The 15,207-nt window shown below is 37.6% G+C and overlaps 1 long non-coding RNA gene across 1 annotated transcript; it reads left to right on the top strand.

Moving 5' to 3' along the window:
• The first annotated feature begins 240 nt into the window (after positions 1 to 240).
• On the top strand, positions 241 to 8,052 carry LOC125611990. The gene is made up of 2 exons (XR_007342223.1): positions 241 to 642; positions 5,943 to 8,052. It is a non-coding gene; the product is annotated as an uncharacterized LOC125611990 (long non-coding RNA).
• The last annotated feature ends 7,155 nt before the right edge of the window (positions 8,053 to 15,207 follow it).

Here is a 15,207-nt window from a genome sequence, read left to right as displayed (position 1 = left end):
AAGAACCTCTTTAATGAAACCAGTGCACTGGTCGCATGGTGGAACCTCTACAAACTTTGGAAGTTTGTAACAAGGAGCAAATATTTCACCCCAATTAGTAGATAACATAAACTTCATTCAAAATTTAAATATGTTAACCAAAAAAATTCATTGTTAGGGGCTGTGACTGTGGCTCAGTGTTAGCACACTTGCCTGGCATGTGTGAGGTACTGCATATAGATTCTGAGCATCACATATAGATAAATAAAATAGAGGTCTATCAACAACTTAAAAAAATTAATTTATTGGTGGGTTGCCACACAAGAGTTTCCTGGTAAGCGTATCTGAACTTGCAGAATATTTATTAAAATGTGCTCCCCACACATGATAAATGTTTAATGAGATATAGCTGTCTAAACTGATTTAATCTTTGCACAACGTAAAAATATTTAGAAACATTAGTAGGTACCCTACCAATGTATAGATTGTTCATGTTTTATGTATTTGGTTTTAAAAAGTCTTTTTAAATAAGGGAGGAGAAGAAGAGGAAGAGGAAGAAGAAGACAATGATGAGGATGAAGATAAGGAGGAGGAGGAGAAAAAGAAGAAGAAAAGAAGATGGAGAAGAAAGAGGGGGAAGATGAGTAGGGTGAGGAAGAGGAGGTAAGGAAGGAGAAGAAATACCCACCAAATCCATACCTGTTGAAGAAGGGAAGGTAGCAGGATACACTTGGGGGAAGTTGATCTTCAAGGTAAACTCAACAACAACCTCAGTTAACACTATGAGGAGCTACGTAGCTGCCAGGTCACGTCAATATTGTCCCATCATGGGCCAGAATGGCAAGGCCTTTGTACCCTATATACCCTATACATCAGTCATTTCAGGTGGGCTTCCCCTGGAAAAATATGTGCTTGATCAAGGAAGGTATGTGGTGGGGACAATCTGTGAAGGGACTGATAACATGCTCACCTGCTGTCAGGACATTAAGTTCTTTGTTGATGGAGGATCTGGGAAGCACATCAAATGCTCTACCCCCTGAAATGGCTGTGTGTCAAAATCTATAGCAGATAATATGTAGAAGATAGGGGTGAGCAACATATTTAAGATCTAGTTCACTCTGTCAAACTCTCAGCTCTTCTCTTTCTCTCAAGTAAAAGACCATGTGACACACTCATTAAAGAGGAAGTAAAGCATGTTTAATAGCATTAGATCCGACACTTGCAAATTGTGTAATTTTATTGCTAGCATGGCTCAGATTTTTATTGGAAGTTGCAGATAACAACTTTTCTGGCTCTCCATGTCAGCTGTAATATATTTTCACAAATTTAGGAATTTAACATGGATGTATTACCTAACAGTTCAGTTGTGAACTTCAAAAGTCTAGGTGGGGTGTCCTGGGTCTCTGCCTCATGTACAACAGGCAGGAAGGAATCAAGGTGTCAGCAGAGATACATTCCTCTCTGGAGACTATAGGGGAGAATCTACCTTCTCACTCATCCAGAGTGTTGTGAGAATTCAGCTTCTCATACTTGCAAGACTGAGATTACTTTTCTCTGCTAGCTGTCAGTTGAGGGCCACTCCCATCTTCTAGAGGCCATCAACATTCTTTGGCTTATGGCCCTTTCCTCCATCTTCAAAGCCAGTCACAGTGGGTCCAGTTTCTTTCATGCTTTGGGTCTCCTCTTCATCTTCTGTCACACCTCAACCGTCTGTTCTGCTTGCATCTTCCACTTTTCAAGGAAGATGTGAGTAGATTGGACCTACCCCAACAATCCAGGATAATCTTCCTCTGTTGAAGTTCATCACTATAATTTGCAAAATTTCTTCTGCTGTGCAACATGGACACAGATTCCAGGGATTAGGGTGTGAACATCCTCGAGAGTCATTACCCTGCCTCCACAACAATTCATGGTGCTGTCTGAATATAATGTTCAAGGCCTCTCCAGCTGGCACAGGATAAGCCCTAATAAACAAAGCTCATGCCAGGAGTCTGGAAAAAGACACTGATTAATAACCCTTATAGTCATCAGCATAAGCTCTACGGAAAAGGACTAAATCTTGACAGAAGGAAGCAATTTGGATAAAGGAAAGGACAGAAAAACATAAGAGAAAGAACAAGCACAACAACTTCTAGTAGCAAGAGTCAGGCTTCAAAAACAAAAAGACCCAAATTCAAGTGCTCACTCTGTTCTTTGTGAGTTTTATTTTAAGCTTGTAATACATCTCTCTAGGCTTCAATTTTCCTTTTTTTTTAAACTTACCTACTGCATGTCTATATTCTAGAAGAATAGCAAGGCATTTTAGTATCCTCTTTGGCCCCTGAGTTTTACTATTCTTGGCTAACCCACATTGTCTTCACAACTGTATCCCTAGTTATTCCAGGAAGCTAAGGAGATTCATTGGTTATCTGCTTGTGTCTTTCTAAAATGTTAAAATGATTAGTTCTTCAGGGTTATGAATCAAGTGAAGAGAAGGTCCTGAGCAATAGTGTCCAAACTTCTTTGATACTTTAATCCATCAGTGAAAATATTGGAAGGAGTGTTTCTAATATGTGAATAATAAATGTGTGTTAACCTGCTGTATTAAGTAGCAATGAACCTAAATTATAGCTATTTTCATTATAGATAAAGCATTTCATTGTAGATAAAGAATTCTTAATATAGCCCTTTTCCATGACAGCAGATTGTCTTCATAATCCCCCTAAGTACCTGTGGAGCAGAAGTCTTCGATAGTGTTCATTTCCTGAGACATCTTCTCTGATCACAGTTGCACTACACATAGCCAGAAATATCATCTCTTCTTTTTGACTTGGTCAAAAAACTATTACAATATTTACGTTAAAAAGGTATGGTTGATCTCCCAACAAAGGTTGAACTCAGATACCTTCTACTTAATTATACACAAAGAAGGGTAGAAGATAAGAGAACTTTCTCTTAACAACTCAAATCTTTTGATCAAGAATCCAGTAAAACTTGTTCAGGAAACTCTGGACATTTGAGAGAAAGATGCAGTAAGAACACCTCAGGGTGTGTTTTTCCTGAGGCACTCCCATCTGACTGCAGCAGCTGGATTTCAGATCCCAGAGGCTTCAGGCAGCCCACTCCTGTGCAGGGAAGATCCCCTTGTGCCTTTCCCCCTAAAGGGTGTGGGCTAATAGCCCACGCTTCTTTTCTGAGAACAAGTCTGAATTATGCCTTCACCTCTTCTGATTCTCTTTTTTCATCATGGATTATCTCTCTGACTTTAAATTTGGATCCATCCTTCCATTTAGCTCTCCAAAACAGCTCTTACCTCTCCCTAGATTGAATCTAAAATAATGCCCTGTGGACACCTTCCTTCCCCTATCACAACACTAGTGCAGTAGGTAGGTTTTTGTGGGATTTGAATTTTGAATTTAATGATTTTTAAATGAGTCATGGCAGATTTTATTCTGAAAAATCACAAGATTTTAGGACAGTGATCTTGTCCATGGTCTGGAGGAAGAACTTGGGCTAGGACACTGTGGATTGGAGAGATTGGCAGTGGGGTGATGGGGTCAGCACTGTATTAGCCAATAATCCAACAGTGGTAGGATGAGATACACATGTGGCTTCCCTACCTATGCCCTTGTTTGAAATGAGAGCAGAGAAAGTTTATTAGTGATTTACAGTATTTATTTATATGATATACAATACAATATGTAAGTAGCAAGTAATATCTGCAATACACATTGAATGAGCACACTGCTGGATGCTATTTTTCATGTAATATGCTGGTGTAAGCAAAAAAAAAAGGAACGTATACTTGAAAACAGAAGTCTGAAAATTAGATCATAAACAGAATTGTTTCAGAACTGCTTTTTCATCATGTAATACCACTTTGGAGACTACAAAGGAGAAGTTAAGGTAGAATTAAATTATTAAGTAAGTAATGCATTATTAAGAAAGTCAGATGTGGCAGAGCCAAAGTGATTCTGGTCCTGGTGCTGCTACCAATCGGCTGTGTGATTTGGCAAAACACTAAGAATACAATTTCCTAAGTTGTAAAATAAAGGTATTCAATAGCATAAACTCCTCTAAGATTTCTCCTTGCTTTAGAATTCTATGCATGTAAAATATATAAATAATTCTTTTTAATTACGTATTTATTCTGTTACAGTTTTCAAGCATCATGTATCATTTTTCAACCACTATTGATTTTTTATGTGTACTTAGATTTTATTAATGAGCATATTTTGGTCTATCTCAAAATATTTTTAAGGGGAAGAAGATTATAAATAATCACCATATTGTATTTAACAGTAATTTAGTATGAATAAAATCAACACATAATAATCATCATTATTTCTTCACAAAACACAAAAGGATTAAAATTACATTTTCCTCTGGAGTTGTAATCTTGCAATATTTTAAGCGGAATAAGAGATTTTCAAAAAAGGCTATATCTTATACAACCAGAAGAATGATGTAATACTCCATTTATATATAATGTGTCAAAATGCATTCTATTGTCATGAATAACTAATTAGAACAAATTATAAAATTAGAAAAATAAGGAATTCAAATTAAGTGGCTTGTTAATTCGAGGAGGTGCAGTCTCTGGCACATATAGAAGCATAACTGAGGAGACAGTGATCTGCTCTGGTGAAGGGAGGCATTAGTATGGGGAAATAGATACAGCAACAATTGTATCTGCCTCTGGAATAAACCTACAAATTACTCTTATATGTGAGTATATTTAATGTTCTAATGACTAACAATACTTCAAATTAAATAATGAGATTCCAGTTCAAGAGACACAGAAAGTGTCCAGTTTCACCAATGCCCTAGGAAAATGAAAATTGTCACCACTGCCTCCCAGGAAAGGATCGACCTAAAATTTACTTGCCATTTCTATATGTTTACTTTCTTTGGGCAAATAGCATTTGGGTAAATTACAGTAACCTTGGAGTCAGAAAGTCTGTGCTTAAATACTGGCATCTTCTTTTTCTAGCTATGTGAAATTGAGTGAGGCCACAAACTCTTTTAACCTCAATCTCTTATTTGGGACATGGAATCAATAGTAGAGTGAGGATAATGACCCTGTGTTCTTCAAAGGGATGTGAATAAAACAAATTGGTTAATGTGGAACTTTAAACTATTTAATTTACTTATTTTTATGTGGTGCTGAGGATCGAACCCAGGGCCTCACACGTGCTAGGTGAGATCTCTACTGATGAGCCACAACCCCAGCCCCTTTAAACCAACTTTATAATGAGTTGATACAATGAGTTAAAATGTAACAATATAAAGGAATGTGACATTTACTATATTAATTAACTTCCTATCATATGCAAATTCTGTGAATTAACCGAAACCAAATCAAAACAAAGTAATATTCCACCTTCAATGATATAATCTACCTGTGCAAACATAAATAAAAACACCTAACATTCTTCCAGTAACTCTGTGGGAGAGCATGTATACCTTTAAAACTCTCTGGGGTTCAACTTTTTCAGCTGTAAAGAGTAAGTTTTGGTTCAGTGGCACTCATGTTTTTTAAAGTTCTAAGGTATGATTTGAGAAGAAATATGACTTTTGAAAATGAGATTTGGCATTAATAAAGAAAATGCTGGGGAGATTCACAAGGACAGATTAGAGAAAAGCAGCATTTCTAGTAGCTCTGTGGCTGGAGATTCAAGCAGTGGGAGGACTGCTTCTCAGCAAGGTGGGTGTAAGGAAATTTTTCTGGAATTGTCAGAGTCTCTGAGAGACTCGGAAATTGGGGTGCATTAGACAAAGAACAAGAAGGATACACTGGGCCCCCGCTGGTTGTGGCAGCAGCAGTGGTGCTGGTTCACTGCAGAGGGAAGGGATAACATGAACAGAGAAAGAAACAAAATGGACAAATTTGCCATGAAAAAAACTGTAGATGAGAAAAGCAGCTTGAACTTAGCTGATCCAGAGGCTCTGTTGTTTGAAAAGTGCTCTGTGTTTCTCAACAGGCCGGCATGGGATGGGGGCAGGAGCCTTCTAGAGGAGGCCAGCATTTGCTATGCCAGATTCCCATGCTGCCATACTCTCTGGGAGACCTCCTACCATGTGGCCTTGGGACTACCTAGCAGAAAACAAGAAGGAGTCAGGTTCAGAGAAAATTGTAGCCAGGGGAATCCAGGTTATAAATATGGTAGTGGTGGGAGTGGAGTTGAAATCACTTTCCCTTTGAATCTGGTGGCTCATATGACCAGTTGAAGAGGGTTGAGAAACTAAAGAAGCAGATGTGAATACACTCAGAAACAAAGCTTAGGAAGGCAGTATTCTTGGACAGCAGAGTGTATGAGACTTTTGGAGGCATGGCTCTCCTGCCCTGCAGGTAGAATTCTTGCTAGGTCCTGAGATCCAGACTCCCAGCATCTGGCTGGCCCTAGGCATGTGTGGATCTAATCTCTCCAGAGCAGACAGCACCCAGCAAAGCCCCTAAGGCCTGATTAGAACCAAACCCCAACCACCAGACCCTCCTTCTTAGATCTGCAGCAGACCCACCCTGAGAGTGCATCAATCTAGTCTATTCAGACAAAACTCCTATCAACAGTATTTCCCATCCAATCCATCCTACCTTGAAAAGGGAAGAAGAGAGCTCTTTCAATCAGCTGCATTATAGCCCAGGGAGCAACAACACAAAAAGAGGAAGGGATGAACAACCCTCAGCCTTCTACCCTATCTCCTCTCTCTCTCTTTCTCTCTCTCTCTCTCTACCTCTACCTCTATCTCTATCTCTATCTCTCAGTAAATAACCGGAGGAAAAATGGAAAGGGACAACTGTCCATAGGCAGTGACCATCCATCCTCAACCACAGATTTGACCATCTAGTGGAGACAATTCTTTCATTTTCATTAAGAATTTTTCCCTTTGTATTGGGAGGGGCTGACACGGTGTTCTTGCTATGCTGATTGGTTCATATATTTATATATACACATATTTGCTCCTTTTTTCTCACTTTTAGCATTCTTAACAATTTTTTTCCTTGTCTTTTAAAAGTTGGGGTTTTGTTTGTTTCTCTTATTTTTCTTTCTCTCCTTTCTTCTTCCTCTAACAAATTATCTGATTCTTTCTTACTCTCCTTTTTTCCCAGTTTTCTCCATTTTACAGCCATCACTTGCCATATCTCATATATTCTCTCTGTTCATAATTTGAACATTCCAAACTTTCTTTTACTTTCCTATTACATTTTCTTGTCTCTTAATGAACCATATTTTTAACCATCTTTTAGAATTGGTTATTCATATGAAAAAGAATGAATCTAGACCTTATCTCTTTTCATGCCCCAAAGTCAACTCAAAATGGTGCAAAGACCTAGGAATTGGACCCAAAACTATGCAACTCCTTAAAAAAAAACAAAACAAACAACAACAACAAAAAAAAATAGGGGTAACACTCAAACATACAGGCAGAGGCAAGAACTTTCTCAATAGAACCACTAAAGTTCAGGAAATAATGTCAAGAAGTTAATAAATGAGATGGCACAAAATTTTAAAGCTTCTGCACAGCAAAAGAAACAATTAAGAATGTGAAAAGAGAACCTACAGACTGGGAGAAAATTTTTGTTAGCTACTTTTCTGACAGGATTAATATCCTAAATATATAAAGAACTCAAAAAACATAATACCGAAATAAAAGCAAATAACCAAGTTAATAAATGGATAGATAATCTAAAACATACCTTTCTCAGAAGAAAAAATACAAGTGCTCAACAAATATATAAAAAAAGTGTTCAGCATCTTTAGCAATTAAGGAAATACAAATCAAAACTATACCGAGATTTCATTTCATTCCAGTTAGAATGGCAGTCATTAAGAATATGAAAAATAAAAAATGCTAAAGAGGATGTGGACAATAAGGAGCACTTTTACACTGTTGGTGGAATTGTAAATTAGACAACAACTATAGAAATAAGACTTAAATGACTAAGAATGGAACTATCATTTGACCCAGCTATACCAATTTTGGGTCTTTATCCTAAAGAACTAAAGTCATGCATATTCATGACAGCAGCAATTCAAATAGCCAAACTATGGAACCAGTCTAGGTATCTGTCAGTGAATAAATTGATTTTTTTAAAAAGTGCACTATATATACACAATGAACTTTTATTTGGTTATAAAGAAGAATGAAATTATGTCATTTTTAGAGAAATGGTGAAATTTGAAAACATTCTGTTAATCAAAATAAGCCAAATTCAGAATGTCAAGGATTGTATATTTTCTCATATGTGGGAGCTAAAGAGGAAAAAGGGGAAATGTGCTTGTGTGTGTTGCAGGGAGTCTCATGAGAATTGAAGGAAGATCAGTAGGGTCAAGGAAAGGGAATGGGGAAGAAGGAGAGGAAGAAAAAAGGAAATATTGTGGAATGATGTTACCCAAACCATATTCTGTGTTTGCACAAATATGTAACAATGAATCCCACCATTATGTATAACTATAATTTCAATAAAAATGGAAAAACATAAAGTCATTGTTTTCTAATTTGAAAAAAGAAAATGTTGCTCATGCATCTTGCTTAATTGCCAAAATAATAATTTAAGAGACAGGGCTAGGGTTGTGGCTCAACAGTAGAGCACTGGCCTAGCACATGCAAGGCCCTGGGTTTGATCCTCAGCACCACATAAAATTAAATAAATAAAATAAAGGTATTGTATCCAACTATGACTAAAAAATAAATATTTTTAAAAAAGAATTAAAGAGAGCAACAGTATTCTTAAATCATACTATTTTAAAAAATTTATTTATTCTAATTTGTTATACATAATAGCAGAATGCATTTCAATTCATAGTACACATACAGAGCACAATTTATATATATATATATATATATATATATATATATATATATATATATATATATNTATATATATATATATTAGTTGTAGTTGGACACAATACCTTCATTTTTATTTATTTTTATGTGGTGCTGAAGATCAAACCCAGGGCCCCACACGTGCTAGGCAAGAACTCTATCGTTCAGCCACAACTCCAGCCCAGAGAGCACATTTTTTCATGTCTCTGATTGTACACAAAGTAGAGTCACACCATTTGTGCCTTCATACATGTACTTAAGGTAATGATGTCCATCTCATACCACCATCTAAACCATACTATTTCTAAGAAGAGTAGGTAGAATGATCTACTAAATATCCTTTAGATGAATAACAATTGATAGTGGCAGAAGTTTGTGAAGATAGTGAAAACGGGAACCCTGTGTTGCTAACCTGCTAAGACTTTCATTAAAAAGGTAAAGTGCCATAAGACACTAGGCAGGATTACTAGGTTTTCAATTAGACTCTCAATTCTGTTGTGCTTTCATAAAACAGACAATGTAGTTTTCACAGTTCTACATGATGCTGGTTTCATTAACCAGAGAACTAATATTTTGCAAATAGATAAGTTCTAGGCTCAGGCAAAATGAAGCATAAGTGCTCAATTTCAAGGACCTTGAATCCAACATTTTTCCAATTAGGCTATAAAAAAAAATAATTTCTTGAATGTGATGCTTCATATTTATTATCACAGGTGATACTGCCAAGTAGGTACAGTAGGCAGAATTCCCCACTGATGTGATGAGAAAATGGATGTATGTGACTAAGGTTCTGGCAAGTTAACACTGATGCTAAAACTAGATCCTATACTTTCTAACCTACAGGCCAGACTCTTGTTTTTTCACCACTCAAGATTTGTCAACAATAATCATGGCAATCATTTACAGAGCACTTTCCATGTGTCAAGCACATGCTGAGCTCTTTAAATTTAGTAAGTTTTGTTTTGGTTTGGTTTTGTTTTGTTCCCCCCTACACACACACACACACACACACACACACATACACACACACACATACACACACACACACACACACACAGCTTCTCCCTTGTCAGACAAAAGGAACTACTATTTGCATTTGACAGCCAAGCTATCTGAAGCTTGGGTAAAAACAAAGGATCTTGCTCTAAGACAGTAGTCCCCAAGAGGTGGGACCCACCTACAGCCTGACTTCAGCCCCTTCATAATATCTCTTCTGTGCAGCTTTTCTATCTCTGGCACTTGCTATTTCAGAAGCTCCCACTGTGAGGAGGTTTTCTTGAACCGAAAGCAGTTTAGAAAAAATAACATGACAGTGAAATTAACAAACAAACAAACAAAACATAAGCCCACATCATTATCGTTTTAAGCATCTCTAGAAACTAGAATCTGAGATTGGAATAGGTTATTGTTTTATATGACTTATATATGCTAAGTAAGTTCCATGCCCAGTGATTTATTTTGGAGCAGATTGTTCTAACAGGCATTTTTCCTCTCCAGTTTCTACCTTGCTTAGTAACAACTATGCATCCCTTTCATTCTCTCTCTTTTTATACTGCCCCCCCCCCCACATACACACATGAACTTTGGGGTTTCCTCTTTGTTTTATATCTCAAGAGATTTTTTTTTTCTCCTGGACATTGACAAATATCATTTTAAAATGTTTATATAACTCAGACTGCTCAAATATGTTGTGCGTGTGTGTGTGTGTGTGTGTGTGTGCATTCAGAGTCTATCATTGCTCTTAGAAAACATCAATTTGATCTCCCAGTACAAGTACTCATTCTGCCTCTCCTTTCTTTTTCCTTTGTTCCTGTTTTCTTTCCTCCCTCCCCGTGTCCTTTTCTTCCTCTCTTTCATTCTTCCATGTCATAAAAATTCAATGCTAAGCACAAACATGACCTTGGGAAACTCACTGTCTAGCTGAGGTGAGAGATAATATATGTGCTGAACAACAAACATATAAATAGAGTAACGATGTGTCACAGACTATACATAATGTATACTTAACGTAAATTTTCATAGATCATAAAGAAAGGTCCCTAAGAAACACTTAAACCAACTCTTGAATAGAATCAGAATACACAGAGAGGAAGGAAGAGGCAAGAAGGTTATTTTGTAAATTTTAAAAAGGAATCAACAGATTAGTATTAATTCAGTCTCATCTTCCAGAAAATCCTCCCTTCCTCTTCTTTCTAATAAGCACAGACCACATGCAGTTTAACATGCAGGCTTGTACTTCTTTTTCTTTGCCTCTGCTGCCCCCTTTGCCTGGCTTATTCTGTCAGTCTTGCATCTAATCCTCCTGGCTTTCTTTGAATGTCAGCTCAAGGGTAAGTGGTGAGGTCCTCCCTGAAGCCTAGCTTGCCTTCTGCCAGCCTCGCAGTGTGCATGCAGGTAACTCCATGGAAGCAGTCGCCCCTTGCTGTGTAAATGCATCTCATGCTGTCTTTCTGCCACACTGCATGTTATTTGTTGTCTAAACCCCAGAACAGTCAACAGTGTGAAACACGTAGTAAATGCTCAGCATACGTTCCAGGAATGCATAAGTTCTACAAAAAATACTTGGTCTATATAATTTTGGTACTGAGATTGAAGCTCTAAATGTTAGGAGTTCCATTGAATTTGGGTTATTCTCAAAAATACTGACTCTGTGGCTTAATCTCGAGGAAAAGAATTACAAAGGAAATGATTGAGAATGTGAGAGCCCACACCATGGAACGAACTATGTGCAATGTAAACAGCTAACAGTAGCATAAATATGCACAGCAAGAGATAAATGAGGCATTCACATGACAGCAGTGTCTGAGTCTACTACAAGTAGGTTATGATTGCAGGCCGCAGTGGAGCAGCATGAATAAAAGATTAAGTTGAGTGTATTTTGGGTAGGTGGATGGGTGGGAAGTGCAGAGAATCTGTTAAAGAAAAGAATATTCAGATTAGGTATTCAGAAATATCTAATATAAATAATTCATTTCACACTAAGAGAGAAACCCCCCAAAATGACAGTTGCTTAAAGTATATTTACATGACACCTTAAAGAAGTTTTGTTTAGTTCCCAGCATTCTCCCTCCAGAAAAGAAGAAATTTGGGGCAATGCTTAAAAAAAAAAAATGTAGCTTTCCCTAAATGAAAAAGGTATTTCACACAACGCATGAGCCAATATATAAAGACTGTGCGGAAGTCAGAAAGAGCATAAAGGTGCTCCAGTTTTAGGGTAGGTCAATATCTGGTGGAGACTGTGTTTGGAATAAGTAGTGGGTGCAACAGGTCCTCAGGATTCTCCCTTGAGCTGATGCTGCTTCTGGTCCCACTCTTTAGGTCATTAACATGAGAAGGAAGTAGAATTATCAGATGTTAAGGCAAAAAGGTTTGAGGGAATCATCTTCCTTTGCCATTCTTATTTTCAGATGAGGACATCTTTTAAAGTCCAGAAAGGGGAAGAAATACACCAGATAGTTTAAGAGCTAGAAAATGGCAGAATTGGAGATGAAACCCAGGAAACCCAATTCCCAGTAAAATCAATGCTCTTTCTCCTAACACTAGGTTATGTCAAAATCCATCTTAAAATAGAATACAAGAACAACCAGGTTAAATGTTTTAAAGTTTCTACAAGAAAATAGGTTTTGTTCCATCAGTCTTTGTTTCCTTTTGTTTATCAAAAAAGCAACATCAGTCATAGTCTCCTAGTGACATCTGGTGTCCAAATTGGGTAATACGAACTATAGGAAGAATGTAAGCAAACTTCTATGCAATATTGGGTTTGAATATTTCTGTAGTTATAATAATTATATCCAAAACTTTTAAAAATATTTCTTAGTTGTCGATGGACCTTTCTTCTTCCTTCCTTCCTTCCTTCCTCCCTCCCTCTCTCTCTCTTTCTTTTTTTCTTTCTTTCTTTCTTTCTTTCTTTCTTTCTTTCTTTCTTTCTTTCTTTCTTTCTTTCTTTCTTTCACTGAGAATCAAACGCAGTGCCTCACACATGCTAGGCAAGTGATCCACCACAGAGCTACAACACTAGTTTACAAGCAAAACTTTGAAAACACATGGTAATTTGTAAAGATGTTGTTTCATGGTTTCCCTGAACCTTATCAGCCTTTAAACAAGGCACTGTTTCCTGGTAATCCTCTTTTTGAAGCAACATTAAATTGTTGCCAATCTTGTGCCATCTGAGCCTAAATTACATTATCCCTCTAAAAAAGATCTATTAGAATCTTCTATGTGACAGAAGTTATAGCCACTGGAGATGCTGAAAGTCCTCTATTCAGTATTCTGATGCTTTAGCTGGGGAAATATACCCATTACAGGGAACTGTAAAACAAAGTGATAAGAGCTATAATTAAAATGTATACACAATATCCTGAGGAAAGGATGCTAGGAAGAAGTAACAGGATTTCTGGGAAATCAAGTGGGCTTCCAAGGAAATAAGACCATTTTAACTTAGTCTTAAGAAGTGATGTCATGAGCTGTCCGTGGGTTGCGTGTGGGTCACGGTACATCAAACCCTCATGGATAGAAACATCTGGTGTCTGGGAATGACCAGTGGACATTTTCTCTGGTCAATTGCCCAGGAACAGTGTGAATTTCTACACTGCCCGGACTGTGGCCCACACAGCACCTGAGATGGGTGTGACCTGCCAAGATGTCAATCAACCTGCTGACTGCAAGACTCCACCCTTGAAACTTTATCCCTGCCTTTGATGTACCCCCTTAAGTAAAACACCGGAGCCATCTTTCCTTTCTCTAGTTTCAGCACCCATGTGAATTAGATCTATTAGTGGCTTGCTTTTGTAAATATATTTCTGACTATTTGTGTTTTGTTCTTCACTAATCATTTGAGACTTTAAGTTTTTGGGTAGCTTACACTCTCCTCGGCAGGAATAAGAACCCCTCCCCACCCCAATGAGATGCTGGCTATTGCCCCTGTTAGAGTGACTTACAAAGCCAAATATCTCTATTCGTTCTTTCAAAAATAATAAAAAGCACCTAAAAATCTATGAATCCATTCCCTGAGTATGATTGTCACTGACATTTTTCATTGTTGATTAACAATGTAAATCCTGTAAAGAAATAGGATATGCTTCTGATCAATAGCACAATGGTATACTCAATATTCTCGACTCATACTATTCCTGCTCCCAGTAAGTATATCTGGGAAAAGGAATGAGTTATCTGACTTTGAGTGTTTGAGTCAGGTTACCTGTTTAGTGCCCACTATGTGTTAGATCTTCCATATGGTGCTGGAAATAAAACAATGAACAAAATCCATGTCCTCACAGGGTTTATATTGCAGAGTCAATAAGCAAATAAGTAAAATGTGTAGTAAATTAGGTGGCTGTAAGTACTGTGAAGAACAATTGTGCAGGGATGATAATGTATAGTAATGAGGAAGGTGAGAATTTTTAAACATGGTGTTCAGGAAAAACCTCCCTGAAAAATTGGCATTTGAGGAAAAGCCTACAGGAGGTGATGGAGGAAGATACATGGATACTAGGAGCAGGGACTCAAATCAGGGGCATCAATCAGAGGATAAGACTTGTTCTGGGAATATACACAAGGTGTGAAAAAACCCCAAGAGAATGGTAGACTAATGAGTGAGGCCTGGAGAGAGTAGAGGAACATTATGGTTTGGATGTGAGGTGTCCTCCAAAAGCTCACGTGTGAGACAATGTAAGAAGGTTCCAAGGAGAACTGATTGGGTTGTAAGAGTCTTAACTCAATCAGTGATTTAATCCCTGGATAGGGATTAGCTGAGTGGTAACTGACGTGGTAGGTTGTGGCTGGAGGACATGGGAATTAGGACATGTATATATATATATGGAAAGTGGAGTCTCTTTCTCTGCTTCTTGATCACCATGATGAGAGCTGCTTCCTTCTGCCACACACTCTGCCATGATGTTCAGCCTCATCTCGAGCCCTGAGAAATAGAACCAGCCTTCTATGGACTAAGACCTCTGAAACCATGAGCTCTCAAATAAACTTTTCCTCCTTTAAAATTGTTCTGGTCAGATCCTTTAGTCACAGCAGAGAGAAAGCTTACCAAAACAAGGAATTAGATCTGAAAAGAAATGGGGACCAGCTATTGTTGGCTATTATAAGGAGGTTGGTGGCAAACCATTGTAGAATTTGGGATACAGACATGACATAAACTGGTCTGACACAGCTACTATGGTCATAATTGACAAGAAGAGAGTGACTACTCAACCAGAGGGACCAAAAGTCAAGTACTACATTTATCTATTTATCCATGAAACAAATTTGCCACCTGAAAAAAAGTTAGCAGTGAAAGAGGAGTAACAGATTCTTTATACATTTTAAAGTTATAATTAACAGGCTTGATTGATGGCCCAAAGATGCATGAGGAAATGAGAAAAGTGGCTTGGAGGAAAACTCAAGAGTTATTGAAGCAATTGGAAGAAA

The sequence above is a fragment of the Marmota marmota genome, unplaced genomic scaffold, assembly GCF_001458135.2.
Source record: "Marmota marmota marmota unplaced genomic scaffold, marMar, whole genome shotgun sequence".
NCBI classification, from domain to species: Eukaryota; Metazoa; Chordata; class Mammalia; order Rodentia; family Sciuridae; genus Marmota; species Marmota marmota.
Note: the sequence above shows the minus strand (reverse complement) of the source record. Positions and strands in the feature narration are given on the sequence as shown.